This window comes from Cupressus sempervirens, chromosome 8 (assembly GCF_028749045.1).
Source record: "Cupressus sempervirens isolate cs-2001-9-10 chromosome 8, ASM2874904v1, whole genome shotgun sequence".
NCBI classification, from domain to species: Eukaryota; Viridiplantae; Streptophyta; class Pinopsida; order Cupressales; family Cupressaceae; genus Cupressus; species Cupressus sempervirens.
In genome coordinates, this window is record NC_143125.1 from 497,426,391 (window position 1) to 497,448,068 (window position 21,678).

A 21,678-nucleotide genomic window follows, 5' to 3' on the forward strand; every position below is an offset into this window, starting at 1 on the left:
TTATTTTCTTATTGCACTTTCTCAAAGTTTGAAACTATCCGAACTATCACTGGTCAATAAACAATGAGTGGGAATGGGCTAGATGTCTTGCATAGGTTGAAAAACAAGATATGAAGGAAAAAATACAACACTCAAATTTCATTGGATTATGTCTAGATGAAGTTACAACAATCGATAATACTTCCTTGGTGTGTAGGCATGTTTATACTATAAATGATCTTTGTTATCAACCCTTTCTACTATTTGTTGCTAAATTGAATTGTAGTGTGACAGCTGAATATTTATATGAATCATTAAAGACTACTCTAATTGAATGTGGAGGTTTGGATAACATGGAGATTTCCAAAAAGTTTGTGTGTGTTGGAGTGAATGGAGCTTTGGTTATGCAAGTTCATAAAGGTAGTCTTCGTAAAAAGATCAAGAATGATTTGGCACACTATGTTATTCCCATTCATTTCATGGCCCATCAAATGAATCTAGCTTTTGGAATTATCAACAATTTTTGTTGTATAAGTAAAGTGGAATCTCTAATCAAAGAGATTTACCAATACTTTTGTCAAAGTCCAAAATGAGTCCAGAAATTTCAACACTTTGCTCAAGGACTTACTGATGGGAGGAAGCTTCTTAAAGACCATGATACTAGATGGATCTCTTTGGATAGACCAGTGCATCGAATAATCTCTAAATATCTATTATTTCTTAGACTAATCTACTCTATGCGAGATAGATTCCCTCGGCTATAGTCAAGTCTAACTAATCTTAAGATACTCTTAACTTTAGTAGCTACTCTCCCCAAGCTACAGGACATGAGAAATATTATAAAAAGAGGTTCAACAAAGATTTATGTATATTGTAGAATATAATAAGCTATGTAAAATGACATGTAATAGCCTGGATATTCCATATCAATTGCTACCATTAGATGAATCAAAGTTTGCAAAGTGAATAAAAATCATAGATTTGAATAATCCTTGAAAATTTTTACATATTGTTGCAAACGATGAGGTTTACGCCAAGGTATGTAGAATTGACATATCAATGCAGTACTATGCCTGCATCAAACCAAACTCCAACCCCAATGAAGCAAGAAGCAAAGTTGAATTAGAAATAGAGAAGATATGCTCACGTGTTACAAGTTAAGACTTCAAGAAGATCAAAGACTTTGTGCTTGACTTTGTCAAGTGAGTTTACTACAATATTTTATCAAAAATTAGATTCAAATTCCCTCCAAAGGAACTACTCAAAGCAATGTTAATTATTTTTTCACAATATTGGTCTCTAAACTATTTGACTGATTTTCAAAGAAGGATGACAACTTTGATTTAGCATTTTTGTAAACCTAAAGTAATCAATGTTGTAAGTATAAATGGAATTTTAGATGAATGTTGACTCAAAGATCAATCATATTCTTTTGCAAACATAATGATGGAACAATATGATCTTATGGAGAACCCAAATAAAGAGGGAGTAGTAACAAAGCTTTGGAAAAACTTTGGCGAGAGCAATCAATTGAGAGAGTCAATACCATAATATTTCAAGCTTACTGATTTATGTTTGACAATGATATTGGGTTTAGTGGAGAATGAGAGAGTTTTTAGTACTTTGGGCTTCCTAAAGTCAAAGATTAGAAGAAAATCAAAAAAAAATTTGGATAATTGTTTGAAGCTCTATAATTCTAGGTATGAGGTAGATAGTTTCCCTTATGATAGTGTTCTCTACATTTGGAAAAACCAATGTCAAAGAAGAAGGATTGCCAATATTTCAAGTGGTAGTGGCAGTGGCAGTGGTAGTGGTAGTGGTTCATGTCCTAATATTGGAAGCAATGAGGATGATGTTGACTTTGGTATGCATACTGATCCTGACAGTGAATTTGAAAGAAAAAAAATGAACAATGCAATGTTATATGCAATAATGAGGAGGATTTTGATAATAGTGATGTTGAGTCAATCCATGTAGAGTTGCAATTATAGCAACTTCTCAACTTCAAGCTCTAACTTCTATGTGAGTCAAGTAGTAGGCTAGTAGCTCTAATCTAAGAGTCTATCTACTAATTAATTATATTTGTAGAAGTTAATGTATAGCCTTCATTCATTGTCCTTTTATAAATGCTTAAATTCTTTTTGAACGTTTTGATGTTACAAATATACATATTGAGATGTTCATTGTAACTAGTTATTACTTTTAAAGTCTAGACATGTTGAGATTTTCATTGATTGTATTTGTTAAACACGTTGATATTTTCATTGATTCTAGTTTCTTAAAAAAATTATAACATAATGCATTTAATAGAATAAGCTCTATTAATAAAAAATAAAATTATATTATAATTTATAATTATAAATCAACCTCTAACATAATACATTTAACATTTACAAATAATTACAACCCTTTGCAAATGACTCAATGTCAAATTGAAATGACCCTGAATTCCCTTTTGTAGATACAAGGGAGCAACAATAGTTGTAGGTTAGTTTGTAATTGTATATATAATCAGATTATTACTATGTAATACATTATGTATGTATAATCACATTGCCAATTGTACAATTTTTCCAAGTAGGAGTAGGGGAAATTTTTCCATCTACTCTATGTAGTAATAGTATGCCAGTGACTAGCTATCTAACTATCCTGATATGCTAGCTCTTGATTCCTGTATCAATTAACATTAAACAAAGTTTAAATTAAATCCAAAATTCAAAATTAAAGAGAAAAAGGTGACAAAATGACTATAGTACTATCACTTACTAAGTTGTTACTTCTTAGTGCTATCAGTTATGATTGCTACTAATAGCAACAGTAACAGTTTGAGAAGATTACCTAGCTCTGATGAAGTTCTCTAGGGCACTCCATTTTGCATCATTTGGAAGCTCCATTTCTTTGAGCTTGTAGTTAAATAGTTGTAACCTTGTCAACAATGAATACTTCACAGAGAGTTTTACATGAATTAAGGAGTTTACCTATAACTGTATTCATTGTTGATATTGGTTTGATGCAACTTGTGATTCCTTCTAGAGTTGTTTCCTTAGGCAAGTTACCTAAATTAGAATTCATAGTTTTCTGCAACTTTTTTACGTAATCTTCTTTTCCAATGAATCTACCCTTTCAGTTAGCTGGATTTGGTAATCTAAAATTTAGCAAGTTTAGTATGCTATGATTCATCTTCATGAAGCAGATTTGAGAGCTTCATCTATTTCTATTACTTGTTCACAATTATGATAGACAACAAAGGACATTACAGAGGCATCCAAGTGGTTGTTTATTCCATGCTTTTCCAAATCCCTATCACTGGATCTTCATACTTTATTCAAAATTTGTTTAGCATAATTTTTTAAGGAATTTTTGAAGATTCCTCTTTTAGCTTGAACATCTTTTAAAAAAATTTCAAAGAGAAGTCTGAGATTGCTATTTAAATCAAGCCATTCAAACAAACTATCATTGTTCTTCATTATTCTCTCCCATTTTTTTTTTTTGATAAGCCTAACCATGTTTGCTATAGTATCCTTCACATGATGGTCTTAAGAAGATGTCATTCTATTTTGTGCAATTACATTCTCCATCTTTGTCTTCATTTTAGACATCTCTGTTTCACTCTTTTTCTATATTTCCTCTGGTTGCCCTTGCCAACTAGTTTCTCTCTTCCTCTCATCCTCCAATTTCTTCTTCAAATCTTGGATTGTATTTATAGTAGTTACCTCTTTTTTCTTCTCCTCCTTGGGTTCCATTTTCAAATCATGGATTGTCTTTGTAGTGGACTCCTCCTTTTTCTTTGCCTTGTCCAATTCCTTCTTCAAATCATGGAGTGTTTGAGTAGACTCCACCTTCTTCATGTTCTCCAATTCCTTCTTCAAATCTAGGATTTTATTTTCAGTTGACTCCTCTTTTTTCTTTGCATTGTCCAATTCCCTCCTCATATGGTGGATTTTGGTACTACTTGTAGTAGCACTAGACTCTATTTTCTTTGCATTCTCCAATTCCTTATTCAAATCAATGATTGTGTTTACAATTGACTCCTCTTTTTTCTTTCATATTCTCCAATTGCTTTTTCAAATTGTGGATTGTATTTGCACTAGACTCCTCCTTTTCTTCTCATTCCCCAGTTCCTTCTAAAAATTATAAATTATCCTTGCCTTAGACTCCTCATTTTTATTTTCATTCTCCAATTCAATCTTCAAATTATTATTTTCCTTGATAGCAGAGTCCAAGTCTATTTTTAATTTATTATTCACCTGTGCACTACTCTCTATAGACATCAACAAATGTGTAGTAGAGCCTTTTTCATGCTGAATTCTTTATAGGAATTCATCCAATTATTTAGTTATATTTTTCACTTGTTCATTCATCTTTTCTTACTAGACAATTGCCTCTGGAGGAGAAGAATTCTTTATCCTCTCGCAATTCTTTCAACCTATTCTTTGCTACTTGCGTATGTGCAGGATCATGGTGTGCCAAAAAGTGGTGATGTGAAAAAAAAAATCTCAAAACATATAAAAGCGCTTCAAAATCCACTCTAACTTTTTTTCACCAATTCAGGTACCAAACCTAGAAAGTAAGGCTCGAGCTTAATCAGATATCTGATACTGGCTTCGAAAAATTTTGGAGGGAAAAATGAATTTGTGAGTTATATGACTAATTTGAGTTATGAAATATGTAAAGGTATAATATATAATCTATACATATATAATATAATAATATAAATATTATATAATATAATATATAATCTATATATTATATAATATTATAATATTATATAATGTATAATATATATAATAACATAACATAGAGATATAATATATAATCTATTAATATCTAATAATATATTATATTATTATTATTATTATCTATAAATATAATATATATTATTATTATTTTTACTATATTTTTATTAAATATAATAATGCAATATATTATATATATTATTATTATCATCTATAAATTATAATCTATAATATATTATTATTATGACCTATGTTATAATATATTATGTTATATATATATATATATATAATTATTACACTATATTATTATATTTTTACTATATTATTTTCATTTATATGGGTCGAAAGGGGTCATAGGATGACTTATGACCCGTTTTGACACATTCAATGATGACATATGTCCCTAGGGGTCCTAGGACCCCTAGGGACATATTAGAATCATTTATATGGGTTGAAGGGGGTCACAGGATGACTTATGACCCCTTTCGACACATTCCATGATGACATATGTATGTAGGGGTCCTAAGATGCCTAGGAAAATATTATAATCATTTATATAGGTCGAAGGGGGTCATAGCATGACTTATAACCTATTTCGACACATTTCATGACAATATATGTCCCTAGGAGTCTTAGGACTCATAGGGAGATATTAGAATCATTTATATGGGTCGAAGGAGGTCATAGGATAACCTATGAGCCCTTTCGACACATAAAATGATGACATATGTCCCTAGGGGTCCTATGATGCCTATGGACATATTAGAATTATTTATATGGGTTGAACGGGGTCAGAGGATGACCTATGACCCCTTCCAACGCATTCCATGATGACATATAACCATATGGGTCCTAGGACCAATAGAGACATATTATAATCATTTATATGGGTCGAAGGGGGTCATAACATAACCTACGACCCCTTTTGACACATTCCATGATGACATATGTCTGTAGGGGTCCTACAACCATAGGAACATATTAGAATCATTTATATGGGTCGAAGGGGGTCATAGGATGACCTATGACCCCTTTCAACACATTCAATAACGACATATGTTCATAGGGGTCATAGGACCCCTAAGGACATATTAAAATCATTTATATGGGTCGAAGGGGGTCATAGGTCATTTTGACACATTCATTGATGACATATGTCTCTAGGGGTCCTAGGACCCTTAGGGACATATTAGAATCATTTATATGGGTCAAAGGGGGTGATAAGATGACCTATGACCCTTTTTGACACATTCCATGACAACATATGTCATATTAGAATCATTTATATGGGTCGAAAGGGGTCATAGGATGACCTATGACCTATTTCGACACATTTCATGAGGACATATGTACATACACATCTTAGAACCCCTAAGGACATATTAGAATCATTTATATGGATCAAAGTGGATCACAAGATGACCTATGACCCCTTTCAACACATTCCATGAATACATATGTCGCTAGGGGTCCTAGGACCCCTAAGGACATATTAGAATCATTTATATGGGTTGAAGTAAGACACAAGATGACCTATGACCCCTTTTGACACATTCCATAAAACATATGTCCATAAAGGTCGTAGGACCCCTAGGGACATATTAGAATCATTCATATGTGTCAAAGGAGGTCATAGGGTGACCTATGACCCCATTCAACAAATTCCATAACAACATATCTCTTTAGGGGTCCTAGGACCCCTAGGAACATATTAGAATTGTTCCTATGGGTTGAAGGGGGTCATAGGGAGACCTATGACCACTTTCGACGCATTCCATGATGACATATGTCCCTAGGGGTCCTCGAACCACTAGGGACATATTAGAATCATTCATATGGGTCAAAGGGGGTCATAGGGTGGCCTATGACCCCCTTCGACCCATTATATGATGAAATATCTCTCAAAGGGTCCTACAACTCCTAGAGATATATTAGAATCATTCCTATGGGTCGAAGGGGGTCATAGGGTGACCTATCACCCCTTTGACACATTCCATGATGACAAAACCCCTAGGGATATATTAAAATCATCCATATGGGTTGAAGGGGGTCATAGGTTACCCTATGAGCCCCTTCGAGACATTTGATGATGAAATATGTTTCTAGAGGTCTTAGGAGCCTTAGAGACATATTAGAATCATTCATATGGGTCAAAAAGGGTCATAGATTTTGACACATTCCATGACGACATATGTCCTTAAGGGTTCTAGGACCCCTATGGACATATTAGAATCATTCATATGGGTTGAAAGGAGTCATAGGGGGACCTATGCCCCCTTTCATACCATTCCATGATGACATATAGAATCTTTAGTATGGGTCGAAAGGGGTCATAGGGTGACTTATGACCCCTTTCGACCCATTCCATGATGACATATGTCCATAGGGGTCCTATGACCCCTAGGGACATGTTATAAATGTTCATATGGGTTGAAAGCCTTTGATCCATTACTTGATGAAATATGTCCCTTGGACCCTTAGGGACATATTAAAATCATTCATATTGGTCGAAGGGGGTAACAGGGTGACCTATGATCCCGTTCGACCCATTCCATGATTAAATATGTCCCTATGGGTCCTAGGACCCCTCGGGACATATTAGAATTGTTCATATGGGTTCAAAGCAGTCATAGGGTGACCTATAAACCCCTTCAACACATTCCATGATGACATATGTCCCTAGGGGTCCTAAGACCCCTAGGGATATATTAGAATCGTTCATAGGGGTCGAAGAGGGTCATAGGGTGAGCTATGACCCCCTTCGACACATTCAATTATGACATATGTCCTTAGGGGTCCTAAGAACCCTAGGGACGTATTAGAATCATTCATATGGGTTGAAAGGAGTCATAGGGTGACCTATGACCACTTCTCATCAATTCAATGATGAGATATGTCCTTAGGGGTCCTAAGACCCTTAGGGACATATTAGAATTGTTCATATGGGTTGAAGGGGATCATAGGTCACCCTATGACACCATTTGATTCAACACATGATGAAATATATCCCTAGGGGTCTTACGACCCCTAGGGACATATTAGAATCGTTCATAATGGTGATAGGGGTTCATATGGTGTCCTATGATCCCTTTCAACACATTTCATGATAACATATGTCCCTAAGAGTTCTAGGACTGCAAAGGACATATTAGAATCATTCATATGGGTTGAAAGGGGTGATAGGGTGACCTATGCCCCCTTTCGACCCATTCCATGATGACATATGTGCCTAAAGGTCCTAGGACCCTTGTGGACATATTATAATCATTCATATAGGTCGAAGGGGGTCATAGGTCTCCCTATGACTCCCTTTGATCCAATACATGATGAAATATGTCCTTAGGAGTCCTACGACCCCTAGGGACAAATTATAATAATTCATGTGAGTCGAAGAGGGTCATAGGTCCTTTGACACATTCAATGACAACATATGTGCTTAGAGGTCCTAAGACCCCTAACGACATATTATAATCATTCATCGAGGTTAAAGGGAGTCATAAATAACCCATTCCATGACGACATATGTCCCTAGAGGTCCTAGGACCCCTATGAACATATTTAAAAAATTTATTTATGGGTCAAGTGGGTCATAAGGTGAGCTATGACCCCCTTCGACCCATTACATGATGACATATGTCCCTAGGGTACCTACGATCCTTAGGGACATATTATAATCATTCATATGGGTCGAAGGGGTGATAGGGTGACCTATGACCCCCTTCGACACATTCCATAACAACATATGTCTCTAGGGGTCCTACGACCACTAGGGACATATTAGAATTGTTTATATGGGTCAAAGAGGGTGAGACAGTAACTTATGACCCCCTTTCACACATTTCATGATGATATATGTCCCTAGGTGTCTTAGAACCTCTAGAAACATATTAGAATCATTCATATGGGTCGAATGGGGTCATAGGGGGACTTATGACTCTTTTCAACCTATTTCATGATGACATATGTCCCTAGGGGTCCTATGACCTCTAGAGACATATTAGAATTGTTCATATGGGTTGAAGGTCGTCGACCCATTACATGATGACATATGTCACTAAGACCCCTAGGGACATATTAGAATCTTCATATGGATCGAAGGGGGTCATAGGATGACCTATGACCCCCTACAACCGACTCCATGTTAACATATGTCCCTAGGGGTCCTATGACAATTGTTCATATAGGTCAAAGGGGGTCATTGGGTGACCTATGACACCTTTCGACAGATTCCATGATGACATATGTCCCTAGGGGTCCTAAGACCCCTAGCGACATATAAGAATCATTCATATAGTTTGAAAGTGGTCCTAAAGTGACCTATCTTACCCTTCAACGCATTCTATGATGACATATGTCCTTAGGGGTCCTAGAATCCCTAGGAAAATATTAGAATCATTCATATGAGTTGAAGGGGGTCATAGGGTGATCGATGGCCCCTTCTGACCCATTCCATTATGACATATGTCCCTAGGAGTCCTAAAACCTTTGGGACATATTAGAATCATTAATTTGGTTCAAAGGGGGTCATAGGTCACGTTATGAACCCCTTCGATCCAATACATAATGACATATTTTTTTAGGAGTGACCCTTGGGGACATATTAGAATCATTCATATGGGTTGAAGGGGGTCATAGGGTGATCTATGATCGCCTTTGACCCATTACATGATAAAATTTGTCCGTAGGGGTCCTAGGACCCCTAGGGACATATTAGAATCATTTATATGGGTTGAAAGTTGTAAAAGAGTGACATATGAAAACCTTTGACACATTCCATAATGACATAGGTCCTTAGGGGTCCTAAGACCCCTTGGGATATATTAGAATCATTCATATGGGTCGAAGGGGGTCATAGTGTGACCTATGACCACCTTCAACATATTTTATGATGACATATGTCCCTAGGGACATATTTCAATTGTTCGTATAGATCGAGTGGGTCATAGGGTGATCTCTGACCCCATTCAATCTATTACATGATGAAATATGTCCCTAAGGGTCCTTAGATCCCTAGGGACATATTAGACTCATTCATATGGGTCGATGGGGGTCATAGGGTGACCTATGACCCACTTTGACACATTCCATAAAGACATATGTCACTAGGGGGCTGCTAGGGGTCCTAGGACCACTATTTATATATTAAAATCATTCATATGGGTCAAAGTGGGTCATAAGGTGACCTATGACACCTTTCCACACATTCCATTATGACATATGTCCCTAGGGGTCCTAGGACCCATAGGGACATAATAGATTTGTTCAAATGAGTCAAGGGGGGTCGTAGGTTAATCAATGACTCTTTTTGACTCATTCCATGATGACATATATTTGTAGGGGTCGTAGAACCGCTAGTGACATATTAGAATCGTTTATATGGGTCAAAGGCAATCATAGGTCACCCTATGAACCTTTTCAATCCAATACATGATGACACATGTCCCTAGGGGTCCTAGAAACTCTAGGGACATATTAGAATTGTTTTTATGGTTTGAAGGGTGTCGTAGGGTGACCTATGACCCCCTTCAACTCATTACATGATGACATATGTTCCTAGGGGTTCTAGGATCCCTAAGGACATATTAGAATCATTCATATGGGTCAAAGGGGATCATAGGGTGTTCTATGATCCCTTTGGACCCATTACATGATGACATATGTCCTTCTGGGTCCTAGGATCCCTAGAGACATATTAGAATCATTCATATGGGTCGATGGGGGTCATAGGGTGACCTATGAACTCCTTCAACACATTTCATGAAAACATATGTCCCTATTATTCCTAGGACCCCTAAAGACATATTAGAATCATTCTTATGATTCAAAGGTGGTTATAGGGTGATCGATAACCCTTTTCAACCCATTCCATGATGACATATGTCCCTAGGGGTCCTATGACCTATACAAACATATCAAAATTGTTCATATGGGTTGAAGTCCTTCAACCCATTACATGATTACATATGTCCCTAGGACCTCTATAGACATATTAGAATCATTCATATGGGTCGAAGGGGGTCATAGGGTTAAAGTGGGTCATAGGGTTTCCTATGAGCCCCTTTGACACATTCCATGACGACATATGAGACATATTAGAATTGTTCATATGGGTTGAAGGAGGTCATAGGGTGATTTATGACCCCTTTCGTCCAATTCCATGACAACATATGTCCCCCTAGGGACATATTAGAATCATTTATATGGGTCGAGGGGGTCATAGGGTGACCTATGACCTCCTTTTACCTATTACATGATAGCATATGTGCCTAGGGGTCCTAAGATCCCTAGGGACATATTATAATTATTCATATAGGTTGATGGGGGACATAGGGTGACCTATGAGCCCTTTTGACATATTCCATGATGACATATGTCTTTAGGGGTCATAAGACCACTAGGGACATATTTGAATTGTTCATCTGGGTCGAAGGGGGTCATAGGGTGACCTATGACCCCCTTCAACATATTGCATGACAACATATATCCCAATTATTCCTAGTACCCCTAGAGACATATTAGAATCAATCATATGGATTGAAGCGGGTCATAGGGTGACCTAGGAACCCTTTCTACCCATTTCATGATGACATATGTCCCTAAGGGTCCTATGACTGGTAGGGACATATGAGAATTGTTCATATGGGTCAAAGTCCTTCAACCCATTATATGATGACATATGTCCCTAGGACCCCTAAGGACATATTAGAATTGTTCATATGGGTCGAAGGGAGTCATAGGGTGACCTATGACCCTTTTCAACACATTCCATGATGACATATATTTTTAGGGGTCTTAGGATCCTTAGGAACATATTAGCGTTGTTCATATGGGTCAAAGGGGGTCATAGGGTGACCTATGACCTCCTTTGATGCAATCCATGACAACATATGTTCTTAGGTGTACTAGGACTCTTAGGAACATATTAGAGTCATTCATATGGGTTGAAGGGGGTCATAGAGTGAGCTATGACCACCTTCGACACATTCCATGACAACATATGTCCTTAGGGGTCCTAGGAACCCTAGGGACATATTAGAATCAATTAGATGGGTTGAAGGAGCTCATAGTGTGACTTATGACCCTGTTCGACCCATTCAATGATGACATATGTCCCTGGGGGTCCTAGGACCCTGAGGGACATATTAGAATCATCTATATCAATCAAAATGGTTCATAGGATGACCTATGACCCCCTTCGACACATTTCATAATGACATATGGCCTTAGGCATCATAGGAACCTTAGGGACATATTAGAATCATTCAAATGTGTTGAAGGGGGTCATAGGTCCCCTTTTGACCCATTCCATGATGATGTATGTCCCTACGGTTCCTAGGTTCCCTAGAGAAATATTAGCATTGTTCATTGTGTTCGAACGGGGTCATAGGATGACATATGACCCCCTTCAACCCATTACATGGTAACATATGTCCCAAGGGGTCCTACAATCCCTAGGGACATATTTGAATGGTTCATATGGGATGAAGGGGGTCATAGGGTGACCTATTACCCTCTTTGATACATTCCATGATGACATATGTCCGTAGGGATCCTAGTACCCCTAGGGACATATTAGAATCATTCATATTGGTTGAAGGGAGTCATAGCATTACCTATGATCACTTTCGACCCACTCTATGATGACATATGTCCCTGGGGGTCCTAGGACCCCTACGGACTTATAAGAATCATCCATATGGGTCGAAGCAGGTCATATGGTGGCCTATGACCCCCTTCGACCCATGGACATATTAGAATCATTCATATTGGTTGAAGGGTGTCATAGGGTGACCTATGACCCCCTTCAACACAGTCCATGAGGACAGGGCCCCTAGGGACATATTAGAATCATTCATATGGGTTGAATGGGGTCATAGGGAGACCTATGACTCCCTTCGACACATTGTATGATGACTTATGTCTTTCAAAGTTTTAGGACCCCTATGGACATATTAGAATAGGTCATATGGGTCAAAGGGGGTCATAGGGTGATCTATGATCCCCTTCGACCCATTCTATGATGACATATGTCCCTAGGGTTCTTAGGACCCCTAGGGATATATTAGTATCCTTCATATGGGTCGAAGGGGGTCATATGGTGGCCTATGACCCCCTTTGACCGATTACATAATGACATATGTCCATAGGGCTCCTGGAACCCTTAGGACATATTAAAATCATTCATATCAGTTAAAGGGGGTGATAGGGTGACCTATGACCCACTTCGATGCATTTCATCACAACAAGACCCTTAGAGACATATTAGAATCATTCATATGGGTCGAAGGGGGTCATAGGTCATCCTATGACCCTCTTCGACACATTTCATGATGACATATGTCCCTAGGGGTCCGAGGACCCCTAGGGTCATATTAGAATTATTCATATGAGTCAAAGGGGTTCATAGGGTAACCTATGACCCCCTTTGACCCATTACATGATAGATTTCTCTAGGGGTCCTAGGATCCCTAGGGACATATTAGAATCATTCATATAGGTCGAAGGAGATCATATGGTGTTCTATGACCCCCTTGGACCCATTACATGATGACATATGTCCCTATAGGTCCTACGACTACTACAGACATATTAGAATCATTCATATGGCTCAAAGGGAGTCATAGGGTGACCTATGACCCTTTCGACGCATTTTATGATGACATATGTCCCTATTATTCCTAGCACCCCTACAGATATATTAGAATTATTCATATGGGTTGATAGGTGTCATAGGGTGACCTATGACTCCTTTCAACCCATTCTATGATGACATATGTCCCTAGGAGTCTTATGACCTGTAGGGACATATTAGAGTTATTTATATGGGTTGAAGTCTCTCGACCCATTACATGAAGAAATATGTGCCTGGGACCACTAAGAACATATTAGAATCGTTCATATGGGTCGAAGGAGGTCATAGAGTTAAAGTGGGTCATAGGGTTACCTATGACCCCCTTCGACACATTCTATGATGACATATGAGGCATATTAGAATCGTTCATATGGGTTGAAGGAGGTCATAGGGTGAGCTTTGATCCCTTTCATCTAATTCCATGACGACATATGTCCCGAGGGGTCCTGGGACCCCTAGGGACATATTATAATCATTCATATGGGTCGAGGGGGTCATAGGGTGACCTATGACCCCCTTCGACCCATTACATGATGATGTATGTCCCTAGGGGTCTTAAGATCCTTAGGGACATATTAGAATCATTCATATGGGTTGAAGGGGAACATAGGGTGACCTATGAGCTCCTTCGACACATTCCATGATGACATATGTCACTAGGGATCCTAGGACCGCTAGGGACATATTAAAATTGTTCATATTAGAATTGTTCAACCAATTTCATGATGACAAATGTCCCTAGGGGTCCTATGACCTATAAGGACTTATTAGAATTGTTCATGTATAGGTCGAAGTCATTCAACCCATTACATGATAACATATGTCCCTAGTACCCCTAAGAACATATTAGAATTGTTCACATGGGTTGAAGGGGGTCATTGGGTGACCTATGACCTCATTTGACACATTCTATGATGACATATGTTCCTCGGGGTCCTAGGACCCCTAGGAAAATATTAGCATTTTTCATATGGGTCAAAGGGGGTCATAGGTCGACACAATCCATAACAACATATTTCCCTAGGGGTCCTCGGACCCCTAGGGACATATTAGAGTCATTCATATGGGTCGAATGGGGTCATAGGGTGAGCTATGCCCCCCTTCGACACATTTCATGATGACATATGTCCTTAGGGGTCATAGGAACCCTAGGGACATATTAGAATCATTTAGAGGGGTTGAAGGGGGTCATAGGGTGACCTATGACCCCGTTCGACCCATTCCATGATGACATATGTCCTTGGGGGTCCTAGCACCCCAAGGGACATATTAGAATTTTCCATATTGGTCAAAGGGTTTTATAGGATGATCGATGACCCTCTCGACACATTCCGTGATGACATATGTCCATAGCGGTCATAGGACCCGTAGGGACATATTAGAATCATTCAAATGTGTTGAAAGGGGTCATAGGTCCCCTTTTGACCCATTCTATGATGACGTATGTCCTTAGGGGTCCTAGGACCCTTAGAGACATATTACAATTGTTCATTGTGTTCGCAGGGGGTCATAGGGTGACCTATGACCGCCTTTGACTGATTACATGGTGACATATGTCCCTAGGGTTCCTAGGATCCCTAGGGAGATATTCAAATGGTTCATAAGGAACAAAGGGGGCAATAGGTCACCCTATGACCCCCTTTGACACATTACATCTCGACATATGTCTGTATGAGTCCTAGTACCCCTAGGGACATATTATAATCATTCATATTGGTCAAAAGGAGTCATAGGGTTACCTATGACCATTTTTGACCCATTCTATGATGCCATATGTTTGTAGGGCTCCTAGGACCCCTACAAACTTATGAGAATCATTCATATGGGTCCAAGCGATTCATATGGTGGCCTATGACCTCCTTCGACACATTGCATGATGACGTATTTCTCTAGGAGTCCTAGGACCCCTAAGGACATATTAGAATCATTCATATGAGTCGAAGGGTGTCATAGGGTGACCTATGACCCTCTTTGACATATTCCATCAGGATAGGGCCGCTAGGGACATATTACAATCATTCATATGGGTCCAATAGGGTCATAGGGTGACCTGTGATCGTCTTCAACACATTTCATGATGACATATGTCCCTTGAGGTTTTTAGACCCCTAGGGACATATTAGAATAGTTCATATGGGTCAAAGGGGGTCGTAGGGTGACCTATGATCCTCTTCGACCCATTTCGTGGTGACATATGTCTCTAGGGGTCCTAGGACCCCTAGGGAGATATTAGTATCATTCATATGGGGTAAATGGGCTCATATGGTGGCCTATGACCTCCTTGGACCCATTACATGATGACATATGTCTTTAGGGGTTCTAGGACCCCTAGGGATCAACAAATTCCATGATGACAAGAACCCTAGGGACATATTAGAATTGTTCATATGGGTTGAAGGGGGTCATGGGGTGACCTATGTCCCCCTTCGACACATATTCCATGATGACATATGACCCCTAGGAACATATTAGAACTTTTCATATGGGTCGAAGGGGTTCATAGGGTGACCTATGACACCCTTTGACCCATTACATGATGACATATATTAGAATCGTTCTTATGGGTCGAAGGGGGTCATAGGTCCTTCAACCCATTACATGATGACATATGTCCCTAGCAGTCCTAGGATCCCTAAGGACGTATTAGAATTGTTCATTTGGGTTAAAGCTTCAACACATTCCATGATGACATATGTTCCTAGGGGTCCTAGGACCGCTAGGAATTTATTAGAATTGTTCATATGGGTCGAAGGTGGTCATAGGTCCCTTTCGACCCATTACATGATGACATATATCCCTAAGAGTCTTATGATCCCTAGGGACATATTAAAATCATTCATATGGGTTAAAGGCCTTCGACCCATTACATGATGACATATGTCCTTAGGACCCCTAGGGACATATTAGAATTGTTCATATGGTTTGAAGGGTGTCATAGGGTGACCTATGACCCCTTTCAACCCATTCGATGACTACATATGTCCCTAGTGGTCATAGGAACCCTTAGGACATATTAGAATAATTCATATGGGTCAAAGTGGGTCATAGGGTGACCTATGAGCCACTTTGACACAATCCATGATGACATATGTCCCTAGGGGTCCTAGGACCCTTAGGGACATATTAGAATCATACATATGGGTGAATTTCTTTCTTTCTAGATCTTACAAGATAGAATTGTTGGGGATATATTCCAAAGTTTCCCATGTACTTTTTTAGGAGGGTCTTTAGACCAACCCATTAGATGATCTATCCATTTACTCGCTAGTGGGGCAATCTAATTGAGTTTGTATTAGAGCCACCTCTAGCATTCTTGAGTGTATTTATAATAGTATAGGAGGTATTCTAGAGTTTCTTCACTTTCTTTGTATAGTATGCATCTTGATGGTCCCTCAAGACCCATTTTTAAAATTCTATCTACTATTAGTATTCTCATTTGCATGGCTACCTAAAGAAACATACCTACTTTGTTGATTCTTCCTAGATCCCAACTTAAATTTATTGGGAGGGTACTAGCTTCCCATATTTGGGAATTTGTAATCAATTTGTACCCTTCTTTGAATTTATAAGTCCCATCCTTAGAGGCTGCCCAAATTAGTTTGTCCTCCCTATCTTTGATTGAAATTGGGAAGTTTTTAGAGTGTTTTCATGTCTCTCTTGATCCACCTAATTTAGTCCATGATTAGAGAGGGTTTTTCATTTCCACATCTTTCCTAATTTAGAGTAGTTTTCCCCTATATAATCTTTCACTTTTGACCCTCATATTGACTTAAGGTGAAACAAAGCTTCTAGGGTGATGTCTGAATAGTTTAAGGGGGGATGTCCATTCCATGTGTCCTCCCAAAATAGAGCCTCATTTCCTTTCCCTATATCCCAAGTGTAGTATTTGGATATTAGGTTCCAAAAATTAATAATGAAGTTCCATCTTGCAAAACCTTTAGGGGGTTATCTAATTCTAAATAAAGAGGTACTATCAAATGGGTTAAGATATTTGTTAAAGAGGATTTTGGCCCATTTTGTATCCCTTTCTTGGTACAATCTCCACACTTGTTTAGCTCCTAATGCTTCATTTTTCCATTCTAGATTTTTGATTCCTAGGCCCCCAACTTCTTTGGGTTTGCAAATATTGCCCCAACTGATAAGAGATACCTTCTTCTTATCCTCTAATCCATTCTAGAAGGAATCTCACAGTTTTTTTTTTCAATTTTTAGGTTTATGTTTTTAGGTAATTGAGTATAAGAGAGCTGATAGGTGGGAATTTCTTATAAGACTACTTTGATTTTGGTGGTTCTCCTAGCCTTAATCAGCCATCTTCCTTTCAAAGATTCTATTTGGTTATCAATTTTCCCTACTATATGCTCCCATCCTAGGTTGGATTTTCTACCTTTATCTAGGAATATTTCTAGATATTTAAATGGTAAATTACCCTTTTTGAATCCTAATTTGTTGCAAATATAATCTTCTCTTTCCTTGAGTGTATTTAAGAAGAAGGTTTCTGATAACTTTTCATTGATTTGGGTTGATTCTTTAGTGTATGTCTCTAAAATATGTTGCATATGTTCTGCCTCATTTAGAGGGTTGATTCCAGTAAGAGTTGTGTCATCAGTGAATTGTTGATGGGTCATGTTTTCTATGTCATTTGTTATTTTAACTCCTTTAATTTTGTTTTCTACTTGTGCAAATTTGAGTGCTCTTCCAAATGATTCTAGCATAATGATGAACAAAAATGGCAATATCATGTCTCCTTCTTAGATCCCCCTAGAGGTGTTAAAGAATCCTTATGGAGTATCGTTAATGAGAAGATAAATTTTTTGGGTAGATATACATTGGTAGATGATGTTTATCCACTATTTAGAGAAGCCAAAGGCTTCTAGAGTTTTATAGAGGAATCTCCAATATACTTTATCATAAGCTTTTTGGATGTCTAGTTTTAATAGCATATATGCTTCATTTTTTTAAATTGCAAAGCGGATAGTTTCTTGTATGATTGAAATCCCATCTAAGATGGATCTACTAGGGATAAAAATAGTTTGTTGTTATGAAATAAGCTTGGGGAGGAGTTTTTTTAGATAGTTAGCTAAATTTTTTGAGAACAATTTATAAATAATATTACAAACTGTGATTGGTCTAAAGTCCCTTGGTTCTTTACATTCATTCTTTTTGGGGATAAGAGTAAGAAAAGTATGATTAATTTATATTAAGAAGGATCCTCCATTTCTAGAGGCTTCCAAAGCTTTTAATAGATCTATTTCTATTATATCCCAACATTGTTGAAAGAAGAATGCTTGAAACCCATTTGGGCATGGGGATTTATCAAGATTGATATTGAAGAGTGCAGTTTTAACTTCTTGAAGAGTACAATATTTATTTAGGAATCTATTGTCCTCGTCTGTGATCAGCTTGGGAATAGCTTTTAACATTTTCTCTTGATCTATTGTATTAGAAGAGTCAAAATTATTAAGGGTATCTTTAAAATAGTTGATGAAGATTTCAGCTATTTCTTCTATATTTTTTGTTTGCTCACCTTGTGGATTCTTGATCTTTGTTATGTTATTATAGTTTCTATTGTAAATTGTTTTGTTACAAAAGAATTTTGTGTTGCGATCTCCTTCTAATAGCCACTTTTCTTTGGATTTTTGTTTCTAGAATATTTCTTCTTTTACTAATATATATATATATATTTTGAATAGGTACTCTTTCTCTAGTTAATAAGATTCATTATTCATCCCCTTAGTTATTATTTGTTTGTTTAATTTACTAATTTTTCCTTCTATAGCTAGTTTTTCATTGAAAATATTTTTTAATTGCATTTTATTCCATTTTAAAAAAAAAATCTTTTATGGTTTTAAATTTTGAAACTAAGAAAAATATTTTTGATCCTTGAAACTATTCTTCTTGCTAACATCCTTTTATCTGATCCATGAAAGATTTGTCCATAAACTACATCCTTTCACATTTGAATGGATTCTAGCTTAGTTTAATTTGCTCTTTGATTTATAGTTTTATAGGGAGGTGATTTGAACCTGCCATTAATAGTATTTCTGCATTTACTACTTTATCTAGTATGCTAAGCTCACCTTTTAGGAGAAATTTGTCCAAATGTTCTATGATATAACAAAAAACTTTCCTTCTATTCTTCCACATATATAAGTCATTCTTGGTGATTACGTCAATGAGGGAGTCCTTTTGGATCTAGTTTTTGAAGTCTTCCATGGCTTTAGAAACTGGAAAATTTCCTCCATCTTTCTCCTCTTTTTTTAAACAACATTGGAATATCCTCCTATGATGATGGTTTCATTTGGTTTTAAGTTGATAAATGTGTTGATTTCATTCCAGAGAGCTGATTTCTTTGATAACTGAGTGGGCCCATAGACATTTATTATAATCAATAGTATGTTTGATTTTGTATTGGTAGCTCTACTTCCCATCCAATTAGTGTGGGTAGTTATTTCTTCTATATTCACTTGCCGAGAATTCCATATGATTCCTAGTCCTCCTAAAGTTCCATGTGATTGTTTAAATTTTGATTTTCACTTCCCCAATTTCTAACTTAACTTTATTCCTTCTTCCTTGTTTAATTTTGTCTCTTGTATTAATGTAGTGCCTAAATCAAATAAAGTGAGATTACGCTTTAATAAGCATTTCTTGCTAGGGGCATTTAAGCCCCTAGCATTCCAAGTGGTGATTCTCATTGCTCCTTGAGAAGGATCTTCCCCTTCCCACTTTGTAGAATATTGGAAATCTCGGTTTGTTCCTTTACCTATTCTACTACCTCCCTAAGTTCTTTTAGTGATTTCCTTCCTCATTTTTGCTTTGTTTTCCTACAATTTGGTGTCTTCATTCCTTCCTTATTCACTAAGGTACCTATCCTTTCCAAATTTTGATCCTTTAGCACATTTCCCACTATCATTGAATCTTATCTTTTCTAGTAGTCTTCTATAATTACTTCTTTGATTATCATCTTATTAATTTTGTAATCTTTACCTTCTGAGACTTGGTCTTTCCCTATTAACTTTAATTCTTTGTTTTTTTCCTTTAATAGGGTTGTCCCCTAAGTCATTCCATATGATTTTCTCTTCCATTAGTGTGTTTTTTGGTTTTGGGGATGTCCTCCTTATTCTTGATGTTGATTCTATTCCTTCTCTAATTGGGGCAAACATGTCCTTTCCATTACTAGGAGTTTGCCAAAAATTGTAACTCTTCTTTTTCACTTTCTTTCTAATTGTGATGTTGCTCCATTGGGCTGAATTTTTTAGAGGGATGTTTATTTCTTGTTATGAGGTCCTTAGTTGGTGGGCTTCTTGTTGAATTCTGTCTTTTGCAGAAACTTTTCCTTCATTATTTCTTTGTTCCATCTACTTAATTTCTAATTTTTCATCTAAGACTTCTAATTATTCTTCTCCTCGAGCTTCAATCAGGCTGCTCCTATTCTTTGATGTTTCCCTTGTTTCTAATATTTGTATCCCTTTTCTACTGTGTTTGTTGTGAACAACTTCCACCAATATTCTTTGATCTATCCGATCATTCTGTAGAAGGATCTTATGAAATAGCTTGTTTACTTTTTTAATGTTGAATTCCATTTCTTCTACTATATCTCTATCAATTTAACAATCCTTGAAGTTTAAATTTATCTAGTGAGTGTTGATAGTTTATATTTACCGTCCAATATTTTTCCTTCATTCCTTCTATTTCAAAATTCTCTTGTAAGTATTCTGCTTTGTTCTATGGATTTCTTGGGTTTTAAACCTTTTCTACTACCTTTTGACTTCCTCTGTTATCCTTTGTTATTCCAACTTCTTCTGCATTCCTTTCTTTTCCCATGCCTCTACATTCTTTTTCTTTTATGTTGTATTTAAGGTTGTTTTTGATATGCATTTTAGTTTAATTTATAACCTTAATTTTATCTATTTCTACTAAATATTCTCTAAACAATAAGTTATAAATGGATATGTTGGTTATAATTTTTGTACTTACTATGTTGATTAGTTCTAGTTTTGCTAGAACCTTGATTTTATTAGATTTAATTTTACTATCCTCGAATCCTATGAGAGATCCCAAAGATTTTCCTATTCTTTTTATGATATTATCCTCCATTAGTTCTGATGGTATGTCTAAGTATTCCATCCATTTGACTATTTTAATATTTTTAATGTGGTTTTTGTTAAAATTTGGTTGCCATGTTGTAAAGTCGATGTGATGTCACTTATACAAGTAATTATCTGAACTTAAAATTTTAGTTTTATACTTTAAATTATGACAATGTATGAACCAATATTTGTCTACAAAAGAGATTGATGGCACTCAAAATTGCATTCCTATTTTGAGTGCCCA